The sequence below is a fragment of the Prinia subflava genome, chromosome 2, assembly GCF_021018805.1.
Source record: "Prinia subflava isolate CZ2003 ecotype Zambia chromosome 2, Cam_Psub_1.2, whole genome shotgun sequence".
NCBI lineage: Eukaryota > Metazoa > Chordata > Aves > Passeriformes > Cisticolidae > Prinia > Prinia subflava.
Genome location: NC_086248.1, coordinates 10,672,931 through 10,696,378, shown reverse-complemented (window position 1 = coordinate 10,696,378; position 23,448 = coordinate 10,672,931). Strand labels below are relative to the sequence as shown.

The 23,448-nt window shown below is 38.8% G+C and overlaps 1 long non-coding RNA gene across 1 annotated transcript in view; it reads right to left on the bottom strand.

Moving 5' to 3' along the window:
• Positions 1-1,780: 1,780 nt before the first annotated feature.
• LOC134565138 (uncharacterized) overlaps positions 1,781-23,448 on the bottom strand; it is a 77,221-nt gene continuing 55,553 nt past the window's right edge. The window contains exons 4-5 of the long non-coding RNA XR_010083785.1: positions 3,322-3,429; positions 1,781-2,156 (exon numbers count right to left, since the gene is read on the bottom strand). This is a non-coding gene — a long non-coding RNA (uncharacterized LOC134565138). The remainder of the gene's footprint in view (positions 2,157-3,321; positions 3,430-23,448) is intronic.

Here is a 23,448-nt window from a genome sequence, read left to right as displayed (position 1 = left end):
TGCTAGACTGAGACCTAAATGTTGAAACCCTATTGATTCATTTTACCATAACAAAAGACATTAAACTATTCTAAGATTCACTCTGGTAATTACATATTCTATTCTGTATTAAATACCAATGGTTTAGTTGTGTTATCGTCCACAAGGGTTCACGTTAAGTATTAAATTAGGTTAAAATCTTGAATGAGAACATCATATTGAAAAAGATTCTTAGATTTTGTTTGTGCCATTGTGCAAAAATACCATAAAGATATCACTTAATCTCCATTGCACTGTGCTAGTTATAGTTTTAAAAAATGGGGAGAACAAGCAAGTCTATTAGATGTTTTTCTCCTCCCCCTGCTCCAGGGTGTACAGAGAAACCCATTCAAGCAACTGTGGTTTCCCACCCATTTCCTGAATGGAGGAGGGTGTCAAACAATGTGTGTGTGCCAGAGTGACACTGATGGGGCTGCTGAGCACCCCTGATGTGACAGCAGAGCGACCCCATGGGCTTTGGACAGCAAGAGCAGAGCTCTTGTTAATGGCAGAGCAGAGCTATCAGAGCAAAAATCATCCACTGACTGTGCTACAGCACTGACGCTATTCACGCATCGGGAAAAACAGATCCACTGCATTCCAAAACCAGAACTTCTGCCTTTCCTCTTTGCATAGTCTTGTTTGAGCCTTACCCCATGGTGTAATTCACCTACAGAACAGATTGGGCAACAGGAATTTTGTTTACAGAGCCAGTCATCCTGCTGCTGTCCTTGAGAAGAAAGCTGTTTGTTTGTCTCTTTATGAATAGCAAAAAAAAAAGGTACACTGTCTACAATCTCCTAGGCAATGAAGAATAGGAATATAGTCATAAAAAGTACAAATTGCTCCAAGCAAAGGGACAATGTGATTTTACCTACTAATAAAGGAGACAAAGTTTAATTGCAGCGAGAGTGCCTTTGTCTGTACAGTTACCACCCAGGTCCAAAAAGAGGATTGTAAGTGATTAGTGTAGCACTTCTGATGGGGAAAGAGGAGCGAGAAATGTAATAGAAGAGGAAATTTAGGGCTTCTCTAAGCTATGGCTTCAAACCTGTCAGCACCCTTCACACAACATCTCTGTTACTTGAGTTATGATGTGATTCTCTTTTGCAGGGAATGTGTATTCCAGTTCTGGTTCAGGTCCCCTCCCTCCTTTTGGCAAGTTAAGCTTTTGGGAGAAAACAGGTAAGGACAAAAGAAATGATAATGTGTTATTGTTTGTGTTGTGCTAGTTTCCAAGGGCCTCAGAAAGCACTGGGGAGCTGTTGTGTTTGCTGCTGTAGGAACACACAGGAAGGTGCTCCCCATAGGACACCCCTCCTCCCTTCTCAAATCCTCTCAGCAGAAGGAAGATGATTTTTGCAGACCTCTCCAAGCTCAAGCATTAAGTGTGAGGCTCCCACAGTTGCCCTTCTCCACATGCTTTCCCACAGCTGTGCTGCTGTGTCGTGCATTTGTAGTGCAGTGTTTCAGTCCCTCTCCTGCTCTTGGCCCCCACAGAGCCAAGAAAACTGGGCTGACCTTGTTGGTGTGATGGCTAGTGGGAATTTCGTGGTGCAGAGGGTCATGAGCTGAAGTTATGGGACTCAGCTGCAGCTGAAGGTGAGACCTATACTCAAAATCTTCTCATGATATGGTTTCTCCTTTTGTTTTAGTGACTTGAACGTTCCTCAGACACATTCACCAATTCTTATTGTGCTTGCATCAGGGTAGAGAACACTTCAGCAGCCTGTTTTCAGTTCCCTTGAAAGTGACTTTCAAGTTGTATTATTTATTATTAAAGCAGTATTTGCATTTCTCTGTTTTCAATATTTTTCTTGAGAGTGTGGAAAGATAACAGTAATGACAAGAGCATCACCAGTAATAACAAAATTAATGTTTCCACTCAGAGGCTTCTACAATTTGGTAGTATCTACATCACAAAATCATTTTAAATGGTGCTATACCTCATTTTAAGTGGTGTAAAATCACAGAACAAAAAGACACTCAATGAGATTTCAGGAGGTCATGCATCATATAAATAGGTTATCAACTTCAGCTCCTGACTTTGAAGAAAACACATTAACTGTCCAGCTTTCATCCTATTTTTCTTCCTGTAGGGAAATTTCCGGGTTGAATGTATTCAGTATGTTTTTTCCCTGTAAAGGAAAAAAAATATGAGTAGAGGACAGTTCATTATACTGAAGGCTTAACTTGCACCCTCTTTTCTTTCACACAGAGAGCCTTGTGTGACTGTACTGCTGAGGTCAATGCCTTTGTCAAATGTATGTGTGTGTGTAATGTTGGCACAGTGTGGGGGCATGAATCCAAACCTCTGAATCTTAGCCTTTTCAACAAGATTAATGTGAAGTCTTTCCAAAGGTACTGCAGGACTTTGCCTAGCAAGCCCTGTGGAGGGCTCCAAAGCTAGAAACTGAAGATTTATCAAAAGATGGAGAGCTTGTGAGAACTACAGTCAAAGATTACCCAAGAGTGTTCAAAGTAGTTGTGTTGGGCATTGATGTGTCAGTGTGGCACAGGGCAACTAGCAAGAGTCTGTACAGCCTGTGCTGGCCCAGTGCTGCTGTGCCTGTTCCTGGCAGTATCAGTTCAGGTTTATTCATGGGTTGTAGCAACCAGCATTGTCAGCCTGTTGCTGTGTAAGCACAACTCAACAAGTAGCTTCTGTTCATCTGAAATACATATTCTGTCATTTTTCTGGGCTTCTATGTATATTACCGTGTGAAATTTGGTGGTCTGTGGCATGAGGGAGATTATACAAGTTGATAGAAAGGGTTGTTTGTGTATTTAAACTCAGTGAATCACTGGGGAATCGGATTGAGTGTAGTATTTGGAGAGACCCTGACAGGCACCAGTGGCCTGTTCAAATTTGTCACTTTTCTGGTGACAGTTCTAGCCACTGCCAGCGTTTGGTTTTAATTAAAGTGCATTGAATGTTTATGTGACCTGCAGCCACGTCCTTTTATTTTGCCCTGTCTGGTAGCAGAGACTCAGAGGATTATTGTAAATCAGGATTTGTGTGATGCTGGGATGCAACTGTTGAGTCAGAAGGCTGAGCTGGTCCTGAATTTACCCTCTAACCACATTGTTGCAATACCCACTGCTAGTAAATCACTGCATTTTTTCTTTCCTTCTAGTTTTGATTCAAAGCTTTGAATACTACTTAGTATCTTCAATTTATTTTTGGCTGACTTGATTACTAGTTGTTTGATAAAAAATTACCCATATCTCTCTCTGTAGATATTGCTCCTCTAATATCCTTCCCATTTATGTTAATCAAGTAAAAATAACATGACTTCTTACTCAGGCAGGAGGTGTGTGATGAAATATGTTGTTTAGCAAATCCAAAAGTAAGCAGTGCTTATCACTCCTGGTACCATTTGTTCTCCAGTCTGGATCCATTCATTCCTACTGAAGAGACACAGTTCCTGTTGATACTTGTATCTCAAATAATATCACAGATATTTTACATGGTATTTCTCACTGTCTTCTTTAATTGGTTTTATAATATTTGTCCTTATAAATGACCTTCTTCCACATCTTTTAAATAAGTTCTATGGTCAAAATCCTGTCTTTTCTGCCACTAGTGGGATATTTTCATCAGGAGAAATCTCAAATGACCCACAGCAGACCTCCAGTGACAGGGGTTGCATACAGCCCACACAGAAGTTAAAGATTTAACACTTAACAGACCATCCCAGAAATGGAAAATGGCATTGAGGTAACTGGGTTTGTTTTGTTGGCTGCAAACTCTTTTGAAAGGGAAAAGTTGCACTATGTCTGAGCAATAGTTTTGGGTCTGTTTTTTTTTGTAGTCCTGTAAGAATTGCTTAAGTTAGAAACCCTTTGTAAAGTCCCTCAGATCTCCAGTTCATCTGAATTTCATCAAATTATTAATCCTTGTCAGCCATGAATGTCAAAAAAGTACCACTGAGAGCAGGAAAAAATTAAATCCCGCAGTTCTATTTTACCTCACTATAACAGCATCTGAATAGTTCAGAAACATTGGCCAAAATGCTCTTGATACTTTACCATGGATTTTGTTCATCTTTTGCTTTTGTTGGGGTTTTTGTGGGTGATTTTTTTGTTGGTTTTGTTTTTGTTTGGGGTTTTTTCTTGTTTTTCTTGTTTTTTCTTGTTTTTCTTGTTTTTTCTTGTTTTTCTTGTTAACTAGGTTTGTTGGTTGGTTCTGTTGTTTTTTTTGTGGGTTTTTTTGTTTGTTTGTTTGGAGGTTTTTTTGGGTTTTTTTTCTGTAAATTGCAGCATCTTGGCAGGAGGTTTTTGGATATCTAGGTGAGAAAGGATTATTCTCAGTGCAGATTAATTCTCGCTAACTTAAGTATTTCTCTCCTGACTGTGTGTAAACAGATTTTCCACAGCCTCAAAATTTGGCAAATTTAACTTCCAGAAGTATGAAAAAAGTTGCTTTCAAGTATTAATGCAACCCAAATGATTGGGTTAAAATCATTACATTTTACTCATTTACATTATTACTCTTAGCTACATTCTAAGAGGAGAAGAACAAATTTTGTTAAAATAACTTTTTTCAGTGCAGGTTGAAATAATAATAGTAAAAATAATAATTAAAAGATCAAATGTTGCTCAGCCTAAGCTACAGCATATAAACTATAGCATATAAACTATATATGTACTACCAACAATGTATTCACTCAAAAATGGAAGAAGTCTTTGCAGCTGAATAAAAAGCAGTAAAATAACTGGTAATCTAATTCTTGTTGGGTTTTTATTGCCATGAAAAAGCTTCTAAATAGCAGACCAAGCACTGCATATGATTCTGATGAAATGCAAAAGAAGGTAGATAGTCAAATAAGTTATGGTAAAAAAATAGCATAAACGGAATTTTTCAGAGAATTTAAATACCAGTTTTATAATATGTCAGAATAAAGATGGACAATAATGCAAAATATGTGAAAACACCCATAAAGTTTTTCACATGAACCCTCCTTATACAAAAAGATAATAATCTGTAATAGGCCCATGTTTTCCTGTAAGACACGCTGAGACAGTTTTTTGTAGTTGCTCTCATGTCATCTTGCATCAGTAGAGAGTTCAAATTCTGTTACCATTTCAAAATACTTCCTATTTCCATTTGTATAATTGCACTGAGAATCAACATTCTTCATAGATTAAGTTATTAAAGAAAACAAGGAGAAAAAAAAAGGAATAGGTAATTCTTCCTATACTTAACAGAGTTTTTCCAGTTTGTCCTAAATGAACTTCAAAAAAGCATACAAATAAACCAAACAAATACAACCCTCCCACCCAAACTAGTTAATATTCACCTGAAATGACTCAGCTACAGGTTGGCTCTTGGTGTAAGACTTCAGGCCAGCATCAAATGAAATTCTCCCCAGTAAATAAGCTACCCCATTCAGCTGTAGCACATGAAATGCAGCACAAGCCATGCTACTGATTACATGGACTGTGTGGCAAAGCCCAGGGTGAACAGTTTAGAAGTGCTCCATTTTGTGATGCTTCCATGTTTTGTTGCTAATGACCACAGGAATACTCATTTACTCCTGTTTGCTCCAAACTTATTTGGAATAGTCTACACAAGCTTGGGGAAAGAAGATTTCTGTGTTCAGGTGTCTGTGGACACCTTTGCCTATGCAGCCTCAGTAGTTAATGATATCAGCATTGATACGGAACAAGAGAAATATGGAGCACTATTAATGTATTGCTAGTAATATCTCCATCATTTAGGAAAAATAGTGGTATATCTCCTTGGTATATCTCCCCTTTCCCAACATGTCCACTAACGTCTATTTAGTATTGACTCTTGGAAAAAAAATTAAGGAGATAATAAGGTGGCTCCATGTGACTTTTTTGCTATATTTCTTCCTAATCTCCTGACACTGAAATACATAATCTGAGTTTTCCACTTCAAGAGAAGCACTTTTTCTAACAGGGCTTTTTACTCCTCCATAACAAAGAAGATCAGAGCCCTGGCAGGGATGTGGTCTGTCCAAGTGCCAGTGGAGAAGCTCCAGGCTGATAGCAGAGTCAAAGCTTCTGCTCTAATGGATGACGGCGGTGCCAGCACGTGTGTCTTCTCGGAGATAGGAATGTCGATCTCACACCACAGCAGGATTTCTTCCCTTTGCAGCAGCTGCTGCCAGGAGCAACAGTGGTGGCATTGATTCCAGCTGCTGCCCCAGCTGAATGCCAAGACACATAAACTGTGGGATGTTCTTAGCAACTCCTCCATGAGGTAGTAAGATAACATGAGAAACATAAGGAGATATTAAAGAGTGGATGATAAACCATTTTCAGGAAACAGCATTTCTCCAGAAAAAGAGGCTGAACTTTATCAAAGGGAAAATGTCTCCTGGAAGACTTGCCAAAGTAAATCTCTTTGATGCAAATGGTTTAAGCAAAGACTTTCACCTTAATCTACTGTGTGGTGACCTGGTCTTCTGATACAGGGAATAATTATGGGTGTTTTCAGAATTGCTGTGGTATGCAAGCCCTCCAAACCTAAAATTTACAGTATTCCCACTTCACCACTTAGTCACCCACATTTCTCTTAAATTTAATAATACCTAATGCCTTTAAATTTTGATACTTGAAAGGGCTTCAGTGCCTTGTGAAAGACAGATTTAGAAAATACAATTCCTCATTAACAAGTTTCTTTCAGCTTTACAGTTTTATTATTTTGCCTATGCTAAAAGGGATAACTTCTAGTATAATGAATGACCCACAAAGAACTTGCCCAAAGGGTAGTACAAAATAGAGAGGAAAAGATGAGTGTGTAGCTGTTGAAATTAGTGGTTTCTTGCAGATTGATCTCTCTGCCAGTTTGTCACCCTGGACATTTTCAGTTCAGTTTATTTGTGTTACAGTAGAAGTGACAAAGTAGTTAAATATAGCCTCTGAAAACAAGATCTATGCCTGTTTCATTTGAATTCTACTGTTCTTTCATTAAACATTTCTTCATCTTTGCAGAGCCAAATTCTTACGATAATAAATCAGAGACACCTAAAGTTCTTGCCAAGTCAAATATCTACAGTTTCTGGCAATTATGTAATTTCCAGATTTGCTACAATGGCTCTTGCTGATAAGTCAATTGTCATAAAAAGAAATGTTCCAGACCAATCTTTATTAGGGTGTCCTTCACTGATCTGTGTAAAATAATCCCCCTCATGCCCCACTCTCTTTTCGAAAAGAGAAACATAATTACAGCTTTTTCCCTTGCTTTGAATGACTCTTCATCATAACAATTTATATCTGGAAAATGTCACAAGAAAATGTGAAAAAGGTAAGTTTAAACCAAAGAAATCAGGCACTGCTGTTATTAATAGAGCAGCTCAAGAATGTTTCCCATGATGTGTTATAAGGGCTCTGTCTTATAATAAAATTTAACAGTGATGTATTTCCCTTGTTCTCAAGTTGATTTTGTATTAGAGCCCCAGACAGAAGTAATTTGTAGCAAAGGTCCCTGATCCAATGTCTGTACATGGAAAAGACTCAAAGGACTTCCATGCCCATTTAAAAGCCCTTTAAAATGATTAATGGCTAAATGCATTATGAATTATCAAGTATTTCACACTGACAAAACAGAGGACTTGCCATGAGTTTTGGCCAATTTTTTTCCCTTAGTATTTAGAGTAAAATATCTCATAAATAGTAATTTTGAACCCACATTCAGAGTGGTGATAAAGTAACAGCAGATAAAATAAAGCCCTCACCTTTTGCCCTTATTTTTTGCCTTTTTTATATAGTTGTTTTATATTTAAATGGATGTTTGAAATCCTCATTGCCACCTCCAGTGCAAAGCATTCTGTGAGTCTTTCATCATTTTGATGGCAAATGAGGAAGAACAAAATTAAATCCCAGAACTTGGATGCAAGTTCCCGATTTCTTGTCATACCTGGAAGTGATTCTGGTACCAACTCTGAAAAAGAAGACTATTCCTTTCTGCACATAAAATCCAATGATTTATTTTCCACCTCTCAATAGTTTTTCTCCTTGAGTGAAAATGCAAAACTAGGATATATAGAAATGGGACCTATCCTAACTAAAGAAGTTGTTCAGTCTCATTCCCCATGCTGTATTTAAAGTCCTAAAATGCTATTGTTGGTTTTGCACAACCAGAATTGTGGAGTATTAACACAAAACCAGTCAAAGGCAAGCACAAAACCCATATCTTTCAGTGGCAGTCAAACCCCAACACTCCTATGGTATTTTACTTTAGGTGTAGCTGCCGTGCTTGGCCCTGGTGGTGCTCTGCTCTCCCCAGCGCTGGTGACGGCGGCACAGGAGAGCAGAGCTCTCCTCACCCGCAGGAAGGCAGGCACAGCAGTTTGTTTGTTCCCGTTTGTTTGCTGCCCTGGCAGCCCCCAAAGCGCTCCCAGGGCGCTGCTGGGCTCCCCTCTGCAAGGCTCTGCCCATCAGCAGAGAGCTGGCAGCAGCGCCTTCCAGGGATCCGCTGGCTGCCACCTCCGCCTGAACGGCCACGCAGGAGCACCCAGAGCCCAGCACAAACCCGCTGACAGCTCAGAATATATCAAATTATAACAGCTATTACACGTTTTTAATGACAGGGTGTTTACACAACTTCATTAGGTCATATGCTTACTTTAGGCTGAGAGCTGCTACTTGGTAACAAATGTGATAAAACTGCTGCTCCTATGTTTGAGATCACGGGTATCTTTTTTGCAGTGGCAAAAGGTCTGAAGCAAACACGGGGAGAGCAAGAACAGAATTGTCTTAACATCTCGGAAGCATTGTGGGGATCACAGCGTGGAGGAGACTAATTAATCAAGCAGAAGACATGATCAGCCTGTGTCATATCACAGAACAAAAATGTGGACCCCTGTATGTCTGTTTATCCATTATCATATTATTTTCCAGTTTCTGTTTCTTTCTACAAAACATTGATTTTTCATCCATGCATGTCGTGCCTCAATACTGTGCGTATAATTCAACAACTCTTCTGAAGTTTGGCAGGTTTCCAGCTGCCCTTGTGTCATCTTTATGAAATTTGAAAACATTAGGGTTGTACACATTATCTTTTGAAGTGATGATGTGATTCATTATCCTGCAGCTCTCATTACCCACCAGGGGCTAAGAAATTTATATCATATGCAAACTCAACTGTTTAGTGGTTTGGCCAGGGGCAATGCTAGGGTCAAAATTAAGAATGTTGAACCTCTCTCTTCCATCTTTCATGCTCCCTGCCCTCTCTTTATTAGCAAGATCTCTGTCAGATATAAACAAACAAACCACCAAAAAAAATTACTTTTAGGTATTTATAGACTTAAAGGAATGTCTCAGCCAACAGAAAAAAAAAGTCAGTATTCATTCAAACAAGCTGAAATCCATCACAATATTATTTTAGGAATTGTATGAAATAATTCTTTTCAAGCCTTCCATGATACCAATGCCAACAAAATATCACTTCACCAACGATATCACTACCCTTTGCTGAGAGTCGTAGATGAGAGCTCAGTGACCTTTCCAGGCCAGGTTCTCTGATTGATCTCCCACCCTGTGGATGCTCAGGAGTTTGTCTCTGGGGCTTAACCTCCACGTGGCACTTGCTATATTCATGTCAATAACTCTCTGTCTGCTGGGGGTCCTGGAAACCTTTGCCAGCAAAGTTTTCTTTCTTCCCAGTCTTGTTGGGATGCTGTGCTGGACAGGCAGGTCCACACTAGTAAATAATGCCAGGCTGGGGAAGGAGCCAGGCCTGAGCCCGTGAGTGCCTGTAGTGCTTTGCTGTCAGTGTGCTCCTGGCACGATGGAGCTGTGCCACACAGGGCTCTTCCCAACCATACCCAGGCTGCTGCAGGGATTTAGTGGGGCAAACTTCCAGCAAAATATGTGCATTATAGCTTTTGGAGGCAAGAAACATTACCCTTGTGAAAATGAGTTGTGCCCTGCCAGCAGTCCTCAGAATACAGGAATAGCCCCCAAACTGTTTTTCATGGTAGATATGCCATAAAATTCCACTGAAGGCTACACCCCTCTGCTGTAGTGTTGTGATCAGAAAACAGAGAAGCACATCCAGCTGAGGGAAAAGAGCACAGTCCATGGTCCCTCCTCAGCTCTTCTCCCATCCAAGTGCTGGAGCACAGAAGAATTCAGTCTTACCTGAGCTCACAGACAGCAACTGAAGCAGCAATAGAGGTCAAAAAGAGACTAGGAACAGGACATAAAATTATCAGAGTGAATACAGCAAGTCTATTAACCTCTAATAATTCTGCCCTTTTTTTGTTGTTTTTTTGAACAAGGGATATATATATATATATATATGACAATTTCCATGGTGTTAGTGCCTCAACCATCACTATATTCAAGTATTAAAATATGGATTATAGTTAATATTAAAATTGCTCATATGAGACCCACGAGACCCTTTGCATTTTGATGAATTACAGGAATGCTTTCAGTGAAGTAGATTAATTGATGTGAATAGGGGAAAATCTACCCAAATTTATGGCTAACACAAGCTAGATCTGATGGACACATGTGTGTGTGTATGTGTATGTTTGTGTGTGTAAGACTATATATCTGCAGGTATCCTAGCAAGTAAAGAAATGGGGTTTGCAGCACAGTTATCTTTTGGGTCTGTGGAACTGATATAAAATATCTCAGCAAAAGCAGCCTTACAGTTGCAGCAGAGCCAATATCTTACAGCTGTGACTGTGCTAGGAGAACTGCCATCAGTGTGGTAGTAAAAAAGAAACAGGCAGGAAATAGGTTTCACATTCTGGCCAAATGTAACAGTATGGAAAAATGTTTATATCCTGAATCAGGACAAAGCAGTCAAAAATCTGAAAACATCATGAGCTATAAATCTAGAAGATATGGTTTTGGTTCAAATCAGCTGTAACATTTTGTTTTGGCAATTTGGAAATACTTTGGTTGTTTTATATATACTTTGTAATTTAAGTTGCTTATATTTCTTCATGAAATGTAATTTTGAGACATAGAATGGTCATTTTTAGAGACAAAGTCTTTGTTACTTCAAAAAACATTTGCAAATGCTTTTCAATCCATTTCCCCAAACCAACATTTCCCCTTGAAAAAATATTGTATGAAGTAATCAATATGTTCTAATTTGAGAAGTAGAACAAAAATGTTCCTGACCAATTTACTGATGTATCCATTACGACAGCAATTTTCTTTGGTAAATGAGGCTTGGAACAAGTTATATAAATTAGAATCATGTATGTGGGTGTTGCAGGACTGGCAATGATAGTTTTATATGTTTTGATAGTTTTATAAACTCCATCTTCATTTGCTGCAGTTGATTGTTATTTTTTATTTTCTGATAGTATTGGGGATTCTTTTACCACACTCCCAGATGCCAATGACCAGAGCTGTTCCCACCACTTAATAATAATTTTGGATTGGTTTTAGGTTTGAGCTGGACAATTACAGCATCCTAAATACTATGAGAAGGTAGGGCAAATTGGAAATAAAAACTGGAATGGGAACTGCAAACATTTTTGCAAAGTTGTATCCCCTTTTTGTGGCCTGTAATATTTAAGAAAAATACAACTGAGGAGACATTTTGACAGAACTTTCTGATGTATGTTCACTTTGCTCCAAAGGATGACATATTCTCTCATTAATGCATGTGTAGAACACCCACAACTCTGCACGCAAGACATTCACCACTGTTCACAGCAGAACTAATATTAGCTGGACATAATGCCATGCATTTAACAGGATAAATGATTAACAAATGTGATAACAAAGGCTCACTCTAGGCACAGAGTCTGGTTTCCTGCATGGTCGGTAGGGAGTGGTGGGTTCTCCTAGGGCACGATCCAAAGCAGAAATTTCCCACTGGGGATTTTTGGCCAAGCCAACACTACAGGACTGACAGGTCCTTGCAGGATCCTTGCAGGATCCCTGCAGGCTCAGCTCATGCAGCACTATTCCAGCACTGTGAGGGGGGTAAGTGGGGGTTGTGTTTCTTTCACTTGTACATCAGTATTTCATTCCAAAAATAATGAGGGTCCACAGGTACAGAGGATATCACATACCATTTCAGTTTATACCCTGATGGGAAAAGTTGCGGGACAAACTGCAGAGCTTGTCTCCCCCTCTGTATGGATGCACAAGCTGGGCTCAAGGAGCACAATGAAGCACCCTGGTAGCATTGCAGGGTAGCCTCTTGCTCTCCAGGATCTCTAACTCAGATACAGATGGAGTATAGCATGAATTACTACTTACTTCTGAAGGTATGCTCTGGATTTTCGGTCCCTCTAAACTCTGAAAAGTATCAGCTGTGAATCCAGATATTGTTTCTTTCTCATCTGGAATAAAATCCAAGCACCATTGAGCAATGACTTACCTCTTAATTTTGATAATGCATATCCTTTAAAATATGTTATCTCCTGAAAATAAATTATGGAATTATTTTTTATAGACCAGCTCTTTACTGCTGACTATGTCAAAATAAAGCTTCTTTGGAGACTGCAGATATTTATGACCATGACCAAATCAGTGCTGATCAAACTGCTTTGGTTGATATGGACGTTTCAGGCCTTCCTGTTTGTAACTATCTGGGAAATGCTCGTTTTCATACAGATATTAGTAGGGTTTCTAAAGGAATGCTTAAATAGTGTTTTTATTGAGCTTGGTATACTCCAGCATCATTTTCTCTGTATGGTCTTTTGCTGCTGTGCTATAACAACTGGAAGAAAATGACTTTGCAAAAATGGAGAGAGAATCTTGAGGCCATTATGCTTTCTGATTCCAACTGTTATTTTATATACCTATAGAAATTATATGTTAGCTAAACCATCTGCTAAAGTCATGCACAAGCTGTTTAACAGGGTCTGCAAATGATCAGATAGAGCCTCACAATCAGGTCACTCAGTCATTACAAATGCATTTCAAATAGGATAATTTGACCAGCTGAAAGATATATAGAAGTATTTTCTGAGGAGAAAAACACTAGAAACTCTTTGCCTGTTACTAGGTTTTAACCTTGAAAATATCTCTAGAAAGAGACTGGTGTCCAAACCACAAAACACAGAGCTAGATTTTAAAATTCTTGAACTTGGGGGATCTGGTATGTAGTTTTAGTTTTACTCTGTGTTGAGGGGGAACTAATTTGTGAAATTTAGAGCTGCATCTGGGTTTGAGTTGGAAATTAATCCAAGAATGGGCTTATTTACTTCCAAGAATTTTGGTTCAGACCCCGTTTCTAATTATTGTCACAACTGAGAAAGCACTGATCACTAATGCACGTCATTCAGGAACTCTGAATGAGTATACTTTCACAAAAGTTTCACTTTACTCAATTGGAAGCAAATGTAGTGTTTGCAGCCAGACCTGGTTTGGCCATAAGTAAAACTGCTTACAGCCCTGCAGAATGCAAAATTGGATCTTTAAGGTTATCAGGCTATGGTTTCCAGGAGCGGTCAAAAGAACATCACTTGCCTTGGACTTTGACCAAGAGAAGCTGATATATGTGACAATGTGTTTGTATCTCTGAAAGCTTTTGATACTTTTGGTTAATTTCAGGAAAAACTACTAAACATACCAGGCTTCTACAGTTTTTATGTAGGATCTGTGTGAGGGTCCTCTTCAGGAGGAAAAGGCTGGAATGTGACTGTCAAAGGAGTTGCCTTTATGAATAAAAACATGGTGATTAAAAGAGTATCAGTCATTTTTAACCCTTTCTGAGAAAATGGAGAATCTATCCCTGAAATCCCAAGCCGTGGGAAAACAGATTGAATTATGAGGACCATTGTTTTGCTTTGATTTTTGGTTTTGGGGGGGTTTAATATTTATGTAACTATTATGCTGTGCTTTGAAGCTCATTCTTTGCACCTCTCACACTTCATATGATATTTTAACCAGAAAAAACACTTCTAAAGCTGTACAGTGAAGTCCACTTAGGACAGTTCATGGAAGGAAGATAAATACTTATGATCATCTTCCATGGACTCTGAACTTGTACCTGAGGATGATGATGCTGCCAGTTGAATTATTTATAGAAATATGAATATATAAAATATAAGCATTTCTAAGAACAGCTGCTTTAATTCATTTTGGTGTTTGAGAAGAATTCACTCGTGAATGGCAAAGGGGATCCAACTTGTGATAGGGAATATCTGAGTTTGGTGAAGTTGTTCCATCTTACCTACTAGAAATACATTAGGAGATAAAAATGAAGGTGGTACATTTCAAGTAATTGTGAATGTAGTTTACCTCTTCCTTCTCAGAGGAAAACTTCCTTCTCAGTTTGAAAACTTAGCATACTTTGAGAAGAAGGCCGTAGGAATTCCCACAGTAGATCAGATCCATTGTTGATATAGTCCAGTGGCCAGTACCCAACAGCAACCAGTGACCAGAAGGAGATGCTTCAAAGGAAATAATGTTCATCCCTTCTTTCCTCAAGGTCTCCCAGGATAGATCTGTTTTAACATAATAGCTAGAGAGGGGTTTGTGACCAGATTAGTGAGATTTAATAAGTCAATTTTATACCAATTCTGTGTAAAGGAAGAGAGGATGTGTTGTGTTTTTAAAGGGCTTAAATGTTGACCTGATGGTTATCCAGCCTGAGTCAATAGGGTTTATTTTACTGTTCAGCAGTAGTGGAACCACAACAAGATTGAGGTTTTTTGAAGGCTTAACCACAGACAGGCCAACACTCAACATGTACTCAGTGCTCACTACTGAGATTTCATAAAGGTTCCACGATTCGAGGTTGGAAAAACTGCATAATATATAATCTCTGATTAAGTGAAATTGCTTCTTTAAAATTAAAGCTGAAAAATAAAGATCCAAGTAGAATTTTGAATTCTATCTCTCTGAACTTTATTTTATACATATCTGTGTTTAACATCAAAATAGCAGATGGATCCAATACTGGAAGGGGCCTATTTTCTGGTTCAGACATTCCCAAATTTTATAAAATCAGACTCAGGATATTGCTGTTAAAATGTCTGAGCATTTGTCCAATTTGCCCTCGAACCTGAATTACAACCCTAACCTAGCTCTGGACACTATCAGCCCATTCCTAATAAAAAAAATAGGCTTTCTTTATCACAATGAATAGTTTTATCAGTTGTGATCCTTTGAGGCCAATTGTCCTTACATCATCATCATCATCATCATCATCATCATCATCATCATCATCATCATCATCATCATCATCATCATAATTCTGTAGTCTTTTATGATTTCTCTTTTTTTGCCATCTAAAAACACTTTACAAAAATTACTTCTGACATATCAGCAGAATACATAGTTGATATCTTATTCTTTATGGACAGGTCAGTGCCCAAAGATATCTGGATAAAGCTTGTCTGTTCTTACTACTCTATTTCTGTGACGAGAAAAAAAAATTGTTTCACAATAGCTGAATTGCTAATCTATTGGGGTGGTTTTTTTTTGGTTTTTTTTTTTTTTGGTTTTTTTTTTTTTTGTTGTTGTTGTTTTTTTTGTTTTGTTTTGTTTTGTTTTGTTTTGTTTTTCATTTTTTTATGCTCCTGTAATTTTCCTAATAGCCACTTGGCAAATGTAAGGTGATGTGAATTTAAATCAAAGAGCTTCTCAGTGGTGAATGCAGTGTAGAAAATAAAGCTGTGTGAGGATGACACTAAATTAAAACACAGGACACAGAGATTCACTTCATGTATCGACCACAGATTCCTGGGGTGACCGTGGAAGTCACATTAACTCTTTGCATGTGGAGTCTCTGATGGTTTAGGGGACGAGTGACACTTTTTATTTCTTCCCTGGCCAATCTTAAAGTCTTTATGGGCAAAGATGCCCTTCATTAGAAATCATTATCACTGATCATCAGGCTTTGAGCTCAGCTTGAGCTTGATGCTACTGGAATGCAAATTTGAAGTAACACTGTAGGAATATTACATATTTATCTTGTGTAGTAAATTAACTAATAGGAAGACTTATATTAAAGTTTTGAAGTATTTCCTGTCATCTCGTGGAAGCCAAAATACAGTCACTAAAATGTCAAGTGAAGTTGTGTCCTGCACTCTTTCTGCCACAGCTTTAAGGAGGCTTTTTCTGTCCCAGCTTTAAGGAACAATCCCAGGAAATCCTCCCAGCTCCACGCAGCAGTCTCTGTGTAGCTGAGCACTGAGCGACCACTGGATGGCTACACTTCCCTTCAGCATCTCCTCACCCGTGCTCCATCCTGTCATCCCAGTGTTATGTGCTTATTAAGATGAACAATGGAAGGATACACCCAGAAATCTGGAAGTATTCAAACCCCAGGCTTCACTGTTCTCTTATATGTACACTGTGGCCCATCAGCCTGTACACTGAAAAGTTACAGGGCTGTTGGAAAACACCCTCAAAAGACAATAAACGTGCATGGGAGAAGGGGAGACACAGAGATGAGTTAACAATAAAATGAGCATATTCTGCACATTTATCTTGTTAGTCTCCATATGCAGGCCACTTCCCAATCTGAGCACTTCTGCTGAATATCCTACTAATTCACACCTATTTCAGATTTTGATTCCCTTTCCTATGCTGTACCCATCAAGAAGTCCCCTGCCATGTTCTTGGATGATCTCCTGGTTACTGACATGGAGCAGGGATTCTGACCACCACCACCTGACCTCTCTGTATCTCAGCCCCACTGGGAAGATGATCTGTTATATTAGAGAGGTCACACGTGTGAAATCACCAGTGTAGCTTAACAGCATTCTCATTTTCACAGATGAAATGTTCCAAGCCAAACTTGTAACTGAAGGTCTATTTGGGTTCTCTACCAAGAGCTTTTGACACAAGGAGATTGATGGTGCAATAGCAAGACAAATAATATGAAGTGATAAACAGCACCGATGTGCCCAGCAGAGCAAGCAGCTCAGCTGCAGCGTATCCTGTGGTCCTGAGAATTAGAAGAGCATCTATTACTTTCTTAATAATGAGTGTTGTAGACTGCCATAAACAGCCCCATTGGAAATGGTAGCAGGGAAGCTTTGGGAAGAGAGAAAATATTCTGATTGTTTCTGTGTTTATCCTGAAAAGTGACAGTCATTACTCTTTCTGCCTGATACTCTGTCTTTTGTATCTTGGGAGGACTTTTTTCTATTAACTGAAACTACATAGGGAAAATGAGTGAATTATGCCTTACGTGAGAAAAAAATAAATGCAGGTTTAGAGCAAGGCACTGCTGTAAACAGGAGTTGTAGTAACTTGGAACTGGCAGATACTAAGTTTAAAAAGGAAAAAGAGAAAAAAAGCTGTCAGTAAAAGTGAATGTGTCAATAATTATGCAACATGAGTGGATAGATGCGTCAAGAAATTATGCACCCACCACAGTCCCATTTCAACTACAGAAAAGGTCTTTTGTTGTGGCTCACTAAAGTCAGGACATCAGAAGGGAAGGAGAAAGCAAGTGGTGTGTTAGTGGAGCGAATGAAGTCAAGGAGCTAATTCTGGGTCTTGTATGCAATGCAATTTCCAGTCTCTCAATGCAGCTGGAGTGAAAGAAAACATCTCAGTCTAAATATAGCATTGGCTGATTGCTATGTGCTGTGCAGTCATGCTGAAAGGTTTCTGTCCTGATGGCCATGTGAGTGGGAGGCTCTTTGCAACCAGGGACCAGTGCTCTGCACTGCTGGGTGAGAGGATTTCCTGCTGCACTGAGCAATTCATGCCAAGAGCTTGCAATATTCAAAGGCTTTGATTCAAACTACATTCTCTGCAATTTTGGCTGTGTCTGCTTGTGGACTTTAAAGGACAAAGTTTAGGTGATCATGTGATTTAATGATTTAAATCTGTAGACTAAGTGTTCAGCAGTTCTCTGTTTATTCACCCATGCCCCAATTTGTGGGGCATTATTAGCCTACAGGGCCAGGCTGGGTGTGCATGGCATGAGGGCATCCTGGAAGATCCCATGGCCTCTCCCCCATCACCTACTGTGAAATGTGCTGTGGGAAATACAATAGAATGAGTGAATGGAAGAACAGGATTCAGCTTCTTGGATTGTCATTAATCTGGTCCTGTCCCTTAGGTGAAAATAAGGGCTATCTTTGGGCAGGTGAGTTAACAGAATCTTGAATCTTCTGTCTTGTGAAGTGGGAACAATAGACCTTATCCACCCCTATAAATGGCTTTAAGGTATCTGGATGAAAAGTTCTAATTAAACACTGAATGTTATTTTTAGAGCACTCTGCCACATCTGTCTGATTATTCCAGATGCAAATATTCACTCCTGTTTCTTCAATAAAATTGAAGAAGATGGAATCAGAAACTTGGGCCTTTTGTTTTCTTTTTTGGAGAACTTTTGCACACAGATATGGAGTAACAGTGCTATTTCTCCTTTGGAATAGCATCTTCTGAAGACAGGAGAACTACTATTCCTTTCTCAGTTTCTGCTTTCTAGTTGACCTTCTTCACTTCTGCAATAGGGCTTGCTAAGAAAAGGTCAGAGTTATTATTTTGTTGTTTTAATTTTGAACTTCTGAGTCTCCCAGGTTTAAAGTGTAAGAGCAGTGCCCATATGATACAGCTGCTTTCCATATGTACTGGAGGGAGGAACGTGTGATTGTGAGGAATATGATGACATCCAAACCAATAAAACATTCATCCCAAGGTGAACGGGTGTATCGGTTATATATTTAGACATTTGCTTTTACTGGCAGACTTAGAGCAATTTAAAAGCACAAAACCATAAGAGGAGGAAAGATCATAGGGGTCTGTGAGGGAGACTGACAGGGATGGAGGAGAGGGCTCATCATGAGCTACAGTGATGAAAACAGTGGGAGGTACAGATGAAGTGGAACCACTCAGGTTCTCCTTCTTGCACATACTTTGCAGTAAGAATGACTGGTTTCCAAAGATTTTTTTTTTTTTTTTTTTTTTTTTTTTTTTTTTTTTTTTTTTATCACCAGGAATATCTGTTTTGCTATTGTTTGCATTTTACTCCCTTAAACCCCCCTGTCTTTGTTCTCAAATTGTTTTTCTATCCCCCATCCTGTGTCTCATTTTCAGAGTCTAAAACACCTCTAAAATTGGCACCAAGTTAAAATGATACTGATACAGATCAGCCTAGTATATCCTAACAGCCCAGCCTGAGATAATCCTATGATTTTGACATATCATAATAGACTTTTGTTAGATAATCTGTATCTTTGCCATATGTAAAGAAAGAACTCAGCATAAAACCAACCTGTGCCTCTGGTGCTTCTTCCCTTGGGAGAAGCTTCTCCCTAGACAGAAAGAATCCAGTCCTGTTTGGACCTTTCAAATAAAGCATCAGTGGATGTGAGCAGTGTAGAAATATCCCTCTGAGGCACCATAGAACATGCACATCTGGGCTTTGGAAGGAAACACATAAGAATTTCCCATGAGAAGTAGTACCAATCCCCTTTCCAGCTTTTCTCTTCTGTTAACAACATCCACTGCTGCAGTAATGCTGAACCTCTTCTGGTCAGCCTCTGCTGTGCACATCACGCCCAGCTGAATGAGACAGGGCTTTGGCTCCTTAAATGATTAATTCTTTTGGGAATACAACACATCTAGATGTCTGAAATATGGAGATATTTTGAGATTCCAGAAGTGTTTTTTCACTTGGCACTGTTATTCCAGCACAGTTACAATCACATCACTGCAAATGTCTTTCATTTCTTTTAGATTAAAGAAAACATCAATTACCAAGCCAAGCGGTACATTTAGAGGATCAGGAATTAAGAATTTGTAAAAATTCTGTAAAAGCAATTGATAAATAATCAATTGACAATACATCCAATAATAAATAGTTAAGGTATAAATTTGAGGAAAATATGGTCTTTTAAAATTATTAATCTACATGTGAAGAAAAGTCACTGGTATTTTTGAAGATCATTCAAAAAACAGCATATCCAACTAATTAAAAAAAAATTTTAAAAGGTGCCTAAATCTGTATCAATACCTATAAGAAAACAGAAAAGTATTACATGGAGATATTTCAAACAAAATCCAACTGGGTATACTTGTTGAACGTATCATATAATGCTAATGTGTGATGCAAGGCATGACTGTCTCTCTAATCTACAGTAGTCCCCAGTGATTTTTTCCTTAGGAAACCAGAATCTGTAGTTGTGTCTGTTAATTGTAAAGGTAATTCCCAGGATTGGCCAATAATATGTATATTCTCTGACCAACATGTCTTCCATCTTCTTAGGAACCATCTGAGGCAGCATGATGAAAAGCCTGATGGTGACTTACTGGCTATACAGTGAAGTATACAAAGGGACTGGTCCCAACAGGTGGGATCTGAAGGGTCATCCACCACATGGGGCTGGGACAAGCCTGGAAGACATTTATACACTGTATAATTCACATACCAAAATGGAAATACATATTTGTATGAATTCCTACTACAATCAGACTTTGCTGGTGGTGTTCTCTTCAAGGCAAGCAGGTTTAATATCTTCTTGATGCTTGCCAGATGTATGGTCTGATGTAGTTCATCAGCTGGAGTGCTTTGTGCTTACAAGCCATTGTGGAACACATATATTTACAGTGCCACATTAAAACTCAATTGGCTACTGCTTACCCTCAGAAGTAACTGCAACCAAGATGCAAGTTTTAAAAGAAAAGTCCATAAGGATGTGTTTATGCTGCAGTAACACTTTAGATTGACTTCTAGTGAAAGACTGAAGGAACTTCAGAGAAACTAATGGTCTTTCTGTGATTGTTGAGGTGATCTACCCGTAGCTAAGATACATATAAATGAGAGAGATGTGGATCGGTCATGCAGCAGAACAGATCCAGCATCTAGTGAAGATATGGAAGGATTAGCAAGTAAACCTGTATAGAAAGAGGGGTACTTAAGCAAAGCATGATGACTTCATGGCATAAAAAGAAGGGTGAGCTATAAAGAACATAGGTTTTTATCTTTTCTTTCCTGTTTTTAAATGGTACCAGTTCAAACAACTGAGTTTAATGGCATTATATTTATAATTTAAGTGCAAATATATGTGAATTTATATCTATATATTTCACTACATTCAGTCCTAGAGAGGATGGTTATATCATTTGATCTATGCCTTAACCTTAATGCAGAAAGCCCAGCTGGCCAAGGGAATTCTTTGTATCCTCTCAGAGTGCTGTTCTGTCCCAAGGTTTCCAATGTGCAATGTCACAGAGAGAGAAGAAATGCACCAAGCCAAGCAATCAAAAACAACAATCCACTAGCTAAACAGAAAACGAGAAATAAACAGAAAAACTCTTGAAGTTGTTCATCAGGATGGAAAAAATATTTTTCTAATTTCTTCAAACAACAAGCTGACATTTGAGATTGAAACACAGCCACTCACTGAACTCAGAAGTTGATTCTCCTTGCCTACTCCAGCAATCCATGGCCCCCAAATTCTGTAAGAATGGAGATTTACTGAATCTGCCCCCATCAGAGAACCATAAATCCTTAATTTAGTGCCTATAAGTTTAATCCTAGCAGCTGTCTGAGAATGCACAGTAAAAAGTTATTGAACTTTTCCAATTGATGAGGTTGTGATCATCTCCCCTCAGCATCTTATCCCAGGGCTGATTTGTGTAATCTCATGAGCTTTTGGCAGAAGGCTGATGTCAGCAGTTCTGCTCACTCTCCACCCTGTGCTTGCATGGTGTGATACTTACCCACCAGAAAGCAAACCCTCATTCAGGCCTTGTTTAACAGCAAGGGGAACAGAATACAGGAAAAAAACTCAAGCATTTACGTGTAGTTTTCAGTGAGCTAAGCAAGAGAAAAGTAGAAATTTGCTTTAATTTGGAGCTTTTCAACCATCATAATGATGTGGTTAGGGGAGTTCCACAGACTTTTTCCTAAGTGAAATTCAGTGGGTGTGAACAGATCCTGTGAATACCTCAGTGAGTGCTGCCAGGGCTCCACCAAGAAACAGTACATCTCCCTGGAGCATGGCAGACTTTTCAAAGCAGTAAATTGCAGATTTTGGTCCTTAAAGGACTTTGTTAATCAAAGCTTTCCATCTGCAGATTTAAGCATTTATACAAGTTGAGCTTTTAACTAATATTATTTAAATAGGGCTTGGAATGTTGTAGGCAGCCAAAATTAGTTTTTCCTCTTAACATATGGTATGGTATAACAGAACATCTAAGCCTTTAATCTTGCTAAGTAGGAGAGAGAGAGAGAAATCAAACATTTTTTAAGTCAATAAGCAGCTGATAGCAAAATTATATGCATGTGAAGTACAGCAGCTAGTGTTGGAGAAGCTGTGTTTTGCAACTGCAGGGAAGAACTTTTTATATTATGGATTGCTCAACAAAATCCAGGTATATAAAAAATCCCCTGAAATGAAAGCTAAACTTAGACATATGAGACCATGGATTCCTTTCAGTGCTCTGCAAACAAAAGTACATCTAAGCATGTCAAGCCATTAAAAAGTCACACAGATCCAGTGTGTGACAAACCATTATAGAGTAAACCCACAATCATCAAAAGTTTTGTTCATAAAGTTAAGCACATGCATTTAGTTTGCAGAGCCAGAACCAGAATTTTATTTTCTGTAAGTTGTTTGTTCTTTGCCTTAGATAGATATTTCATGAAGCAGATTGAAACTCCAAGGTTTTGTACTCAGCTTCAGGCCATTCTGATGTATTCATTTGAACTCAAGATGTAGAAAAATCTCTGCAAAGTTTTCTCTAATTTCTCTGAATTTTTATTTTGGGCACAGTAGATTGCATTCCTGATCTTGCAAACACTTTATGCATGTTCTTAATTTTGTACAACCCTTTGATCTGTGAAACCATAAAAGTTTACTCTTGTGTGTTAACATTTGAAGGACCAGACACATCAGAGTAGCAATATGTGTTTACTTTGAGAAATGAAAAGGAACAACAATACCAGAAGCTGGAGTATTTCACAATCTAAAACCAGACAAATTCTCCTTTGGGGCACATGTAGCAAATCTCAGTTCCCACGCTTTTCTCCAAAACAGCATTTGAAGTTTAACTACTGAAGTAACTAGGTAGCTGCTTTAAATGAGGATGTGTGCTTTGAATGGCACTGCTAAATCTCTGCCTTTCTGAAGTACAGAACTCCAGGACTCTTTTTCTCCCACACTGCAAAGGTGGAAAGACACAAGGGACTCTCCAGGTGTGCCTGGCTGGGACAAACATACCTGCGAGGCGAAGGAAGTTAAAGGGAGAAAAAGAAGGAAGAATTAAAAGGAATGATCTCCTTAACAACACAGCAGCTGTGATTTGTGTCATACAAGAAGGGACAATTCTGCAGCTGTTCATCACTGCTGGGGCTGTGTCCTGCCTTGCTCTTCCTGCCAGAAGGGGGAGAGAGTGGCATTGTGTAATCAGGCTTCTGCTGATGCCCAGCAATATCAACCCACTCCTATGTACGAGAGACCCAACAACACAAAGCAAAGCATGCATTTGCCTTACTACATCTCTGAAAGACCTATAGATATCAGTCAAGGTGTGAATGGACTCTAAACAAACCAAATG